Genomic DNA, 6,000 nt, shown 5'->3' with positions numbered 1-6,000 from the left:
GGGAAGGAGTGCACATCATATTGATTGCTCCCACTTGGCCAAGATAGACTCGGTATCCTTACCTGTCACAACTCATGACGTGTCTACCAATCTCTCTCTGATCCACTCCATACCTCCTCTTGCAGAATGAAAGACATGCTCTACATCCCAACCTGGGCATTCTTTGCCTCATGGTTTGGCTCCTTCATGGTTCCAATGCACAGAGAACTCCTGCTCAAAAGAGGTAAAAGAGGTATTACTACAAGAAGAAAGTCCTCAACACGTTGTACTTACCTGCAAAAGTGGTCCAGGTTTCAGATTTGGTGCAACTCCCAACAAATTTCCCTGGCATCTGCGACCCTTCCAAAGATCTGAGATTATGTACTGACTCTAACTGGGACTATCTCTCAATTTGCTTAGGGTCCATCTAGCAGCTATAGCAGCCTTCCACCAACAAGTAGAAGGGTACTCAGTGCTATCACACCCAATCACTAAACAATTCCTCAGGGGTAAAGTAAACCTTTTCTCACAATCCTGACATCCCACACCTACATGGGACCTAAACCTGCCATCGAAAGGTCTGACTAGGCCTCCCTTCAAATTTACAGCCACCTGCTCACTTACATACCTGTCAATGAGAATGGCCTTCCTGATAGCAATCACTTCAGCTAGGAGGATGGGAGAAATAGTGGCTCTGATGGCACATCCCCCCTACATGGTATTCTTTTGGGAAGAGGTTATGCTCAGGCCAAACCCAAAATTCATCCCTAAGGTAACCTCTCTGTTCCATATGAACCAAGCGATTCACCTCCTGACTTTTTACTCCAAGCCTCACCATGACAACAGGGAGGCTGTATTATACACATTAGATGTCAGGAGGGCACTAGTCTTTTACCTGGATCGGATGAAGGCTTTCAGAAAGTCTCTGAAGCTGTTCCTCTCTATGGCGGAAAGATCCAAGGGCTCAGTGATATCAGCCCAGAGACTCTCTAAGTGGGTCTTGGACTGCATTAGACAATGTTATCAGATTTGCAACGTGACCCCTTCAGATGCTATTCACACGCATTCCACAAGGTCAATCTCTTCATCTGTCACCTTCTTCAAGAATATCCCTCTCAGAAATCTGTAGAGCGGCAATGTGGGTATCAGTCCATACCTTCACAGAACACTACGATTACTGGGGACTCTGTCTCCAATGTCATCTTTGGTTCCACAGTACTGTCAACTGTAACTACCGACTCGACGCCAAAGCCCCAGCCCTCCAGGAGAGATACTGCTCGGGAGTCACCTACAATGGAGCACCCATAGGGACACTACTCAAAGAAGAAAAAGAAGTTACTCACCATGTGCAGTAATGATGGCTCTTCAAGATGTGTGTCCCTGTGGGTGCTCCACAACGCACTCTCCACCCCTCTACATTGGAATTCTTGTCAATGACTCTGCGGTAGAGAAGGAACTCAAGGGGCTTAGCCTGTGTGCGCTGACTAGCCTTGTAGCACAGCACAAGGAGAGACAGCGCATGTGCGGGCCTAACAGACGCTGCTACCAAAGTTCTCCAGATCAGCAGCACAGGGACACACACACACCTACAGGGACACAATTGCAATAGTTGTACTCTATATCAAACACATGCTGACTGGTATACTAGCTTTTAAGCAGCAGAAGCAAGCTATGTTGCTGTCACTCTTCCACCTAACTCTGAAACCGAACTATTTGGGTGTACTACATGCTGATGCACCTTAGAGACAAACACATTTATTTGAGCAGAATGCATCCGATGAAGTGAGCTGTAGCTTGTGAAAGCTTATGCTCAGATAAATTTGTTAGTCTCTAAGGTGCCATAAGTCCTCCTTTTCTTTTTGCGAATACAGACTAACACGGCTGCTACTCTGAAACCTGTACATGCTGATGGTCATTGTTTCTGAGAAGGTATGTCCAACCTCTGTTCAAAGATTGACCAGTTGCAGTTTTCATAGTTTCACAAATTCTCTATCTTCTTTACGGATTTTTGTCTTCATAGATTCTGCACAAAGCACAACTCCATAGTAGTATAGTCTAACATCTTGCTAATGAATATTATAGCATCAAGGAAAATCTGGGCCAACAGAAAAATGGTCCCATATCTGGGTAATAAAAAAAATAAAGATGTGTTTCTATGAAATGAGCATGGTAATTCCTGTGTCTGGTTTTCATTTAAAGAAAGTTAATCATAGAATCATAGAATCATAGAATATCAGGGTTGGAAGGGACCCCAGAAGGTCATCTAGTCCAACCCCCTGCTCAAAGCAGGACCAATTCCCAGTTAAATCATCCCAGCCAGGGCTTTGTCAAGCCTGACCTTAAAAACCTCTAAGGAAGGAGATTCTACCACCTCCCTAGGTAACGCATTCCAGTGTTTCACCACCCTCTTAGTGAAAAAGTTTTTCCTAATATCCAATCTAAACCTCCCCCACTGCAACTTGAGACCATTACTCCTCGTTCTGTCATCTGCTACCATTGAGAACAGTCTAGAGCCATCCTCTTTGGAACCCCCTTTCAGGTAGTTGAAAGCAGCTATCAAATCCCCCCTCATTCTTCTCTTCTGCAGGCTAAACAATCCCAGCTCCTTCAGCCTCTCCTCATAACTCATGTGTTCCAGTCCCCTAATCATTTTTGTTGCCCTTCGCTGGACTCTCTCCAATTTATCCACATCCTTCTTGAAGTGTGGGGCCCAAAACTGGACACAGTACTCCAGATGAGGCCTCACCAATGTCGAATAGAGGGGAACGATCACGTCCCTCGATCTGCTCGCTATGCCCCTACTTATACATCCCAAAATGCCATTGGCCTTCTTGGCAACAAGGGCACACTGCTGACTCATATCCAGCTTCTCGTCCACTGTCACCCCTAGGTCCTTTTCTGAAGAACTGCTGCCTAGCCATTCGGTCCCTAGTCTGTAGCTGTGCATTGGGTTCTTCCGTCCTAAGTGCAGGACCCTGCACTTATCCTTATTGAACCTCATCAGATTCCTTTTGGCCCAATCTTCCAATTGGTCTAGGTCCTTCTGTATCCTATCCCTCCCCTCCAGCGTATCTACCACTCCTCCCAGTTTAGTATCATCCGCAAATTTGCTGAGAGTGCAATCCACACCATCCTCCAGATCATTTATGAAGATATTGAATAAAACCGGCCCCAGGACCGACCCTTGGGGCACTCCACTTGATACCGGCTGCCAACTAGACATGGAGCCATTGATCACTACCCGTTGAGCCCGACAATTTAGCCAGCTTTCTACCCACCTTATAGTGCATTCATCCAGCCCATACTTCCTTAACTTGCTGACAAGAATACTATGGGAGACCGTGTCAAAAGCTTTGCTAAAGTCAAGAAACAATACATCCACTGCTTTCCCTTCATCCACAGAACCAGTAATCGCATCATAAAAGGCAATTAGATTAGTCAGGCATGACCTTCCCTTGGTGAATCCATGCTGGCTGTTCCTGATCACTTTCCTCTCATGCAAGTGCTTCAGGATTGATTCTTTGAGGACCTGCTCCATGATTTTTCCAGGGACTGAGGTGAGGCTGACTGGCCTGTAGTTCCCAGGATCTTCCTTCTTCCCTTTTTTAAAGATTGGCACTACATTAGCCTTTTTCCAGTCATCCGGGACTTCCCCGGTTCGCCACGAGTTTTCAAAGATAATGGCCAGTGGCTCTGCAATCACAGCCGCCAATTCCTTCAGCACTCTCGGATGCAACTCGTCCGGCCCCATGGACTTGTGCACGTCCAGCTTTTCTAAATAGTCCCTAACCGCCTCTATCTCCACAGAGGGCTGGCCATCTCTTCCGCATTTTGTGATGCCCAGCGCAGCAGTCTGGGAGCTGACCTTGTTAGTGAAAACAGAGGCAAAAAAAGCATTGAGTACATTAGCTTTTTCCACATCCTCTGTCACTAGGTTGCCTCCCTCATTCAGTAAGGGGCCCACACATTCCTTGGCTTTCTTCTTGTTGCCAACATACCTGAAGAAACCCTTCTTGTTACTCTTGACATCTCTGGCTAGCTGCAGCTCCAGGTGCGATTTGGCCCTCCTGATAACATTCCTACATGCCCGAGCAATATTTTTATACTCTTCCCTGGTCATATGTCCAACCTTCCACTTCTTGTAAGCTTCTTTTTTATGTTTAAGATCCGCTAGGATTTCACCATTAAGCCAAGTTGGTCGCCTGCCATATTTACTATTCTTTCGACTCATCGGGATGGTTTGTCCCTGTAACCTCAACAGGGATTCCTTGAAATACAGCCAGCTCTCCTGGACTCCTTTCCCCTTCAAGTTAGTCCCCCAGGGGATCCTGGCCATCCGTTCCCTGAGGGAGTCGAAGTCTGCTTTCCTGAAGTCCAGGGTCCGTATCCTGCTGCTTACCTTTGTTCCCTGCGTCAGGATCCTGAACTCAACCAACTCATGGTCACTGCCTCCCAGATTCCCATCCACTTTTGCTTCCCCCACTAATTCTACCCGGTTTGTGAGCAGCAGGTCAAGAAAAGCACCCCCCCTAGTTGGCTCCTCTAGCACTTGCGCCAGGAAATTGTCCCCTACGCTTTCCAAAAACTTCCTGGATTGTCTATGCACCGCTGTATTGCTCTCCCAGCAGATATCAGGAAAATTAAAGTCACCCATGAGAATCAGGGCATGCGATCTAGTAGCTTCCGTGAGCTGCCGGAAGAAAGCCTCATCCACCTCATCCCCCTGGTCCGGTGGTCTATAGCAGACTCCCACCACTACATCACTCTTGTTGCACACACTTCTAAACTTAATCCAGAGACACTCAGGTTTTTCTGCAGTTTCGTACCGGAGCTCTGAGCAGTCATACTGCTCCCTTACATACAGTGCTACTCCCCCACCTTTTCTGCCCTGCCTGTCCTTCCTGAACAGTTTATAACCATCCATGACAGTACTCCAGTCATATGAGTTATCCCACCAAGTCTCTGTTATTCCGATCACGTCATAGTTCCTTGACATCACCAGGACCTCCAGTTCTCCCTGCTTGTTTCCAAGGCTTTGTGCATTTGTATATAAGCACTTGAGATAACCTGTTGATCGCCCCTCATTGCCAGTATGAGGCAGGAGCCCTCCCCTCACAGACATTCCTGCCTGTGCTTCCTCCCGGTATCCCGCTTTCCCACTTACCTCAGGGCTTTGGTCTCCTTCCCCCGGTGAACCTAGTTAAAAGCCCTCCTCACTAGGTTAGCCAGCCTGCTGGCAAAGATGCTCTTCCCTCTCTTCGTAAGATGGAGCCCGTCTCTACCCAGCACTCCTCCTTCATGGAACACCATCCCATGGTCAAAGAAACCAAAGCCTTCTCTCCGACACCATCTGCGTAGCCATTCGTTGACTTCCACGATTCGACGCTCCCTACCTAGGCCTTTTCCTTCCACGGAAAGCACTTCAATATGCTAATACCCTACAAAAATATTCATGGAGCTAGTTTCTTCCTCCATCAGGTTCTTGTGTCAAAGGATTTCATTATGTCACCAAAGCCTCTACATAGATTTTTCTATATCTTGTGCATGTATAAAGAAGTCTGAAGGGAAAACAGGACATGAGTTTAATCTTCCTTTCAAGTATGGAAAAATCTCTGTTGAGGTGAGGAAGAATGTACTGTTAATTTAACATAGTGCACATATGCTAATAGGGAAATAGTTACGATAGTATTTCATACAGGCCAATAGACAAATATTTACAGTACCTTTTACCATGTAGGGTGAAATCTACAGATCTGGCCGGTAATTCATGCTCTCCATCCCCCTCGAATTAATACAAATAAGGTGGTGAAAGGAAGTTGGAATATAACTGCATACTGTTCCAAAAGAACACTGATTCCACAAAGACAATGTCTCAAACTTGGAATGCTGCTGCATGCATTTTGACTGAGTATCTAGTGTTCCAGATGCCATAATTAATTATGAATAAAGATTAGTTAGTTATTTTATTCTATAAAAATATGCAGTTCAGTTAACACAAGCAGCATTTTATTCAAATGTAAC

Source organism: Lepidochelys kempii, chromosome 4 (genome assembly GCF_965140285.1).
Source record: "Lepidochelys kempii isolate rLepKem1 chromosome 4, rLepKem1.hap1, whole genome shotgun sequence".
In the NCBI taxonomy this organism is placed as follows: Eukaryota; Metazoa; Chordata; order Testudines; family Cheloniidae; genus Lepidochelys; species Lepidochelys kempii.
This window is presented reverse-complemented; position numbering follows the sequence as displayed.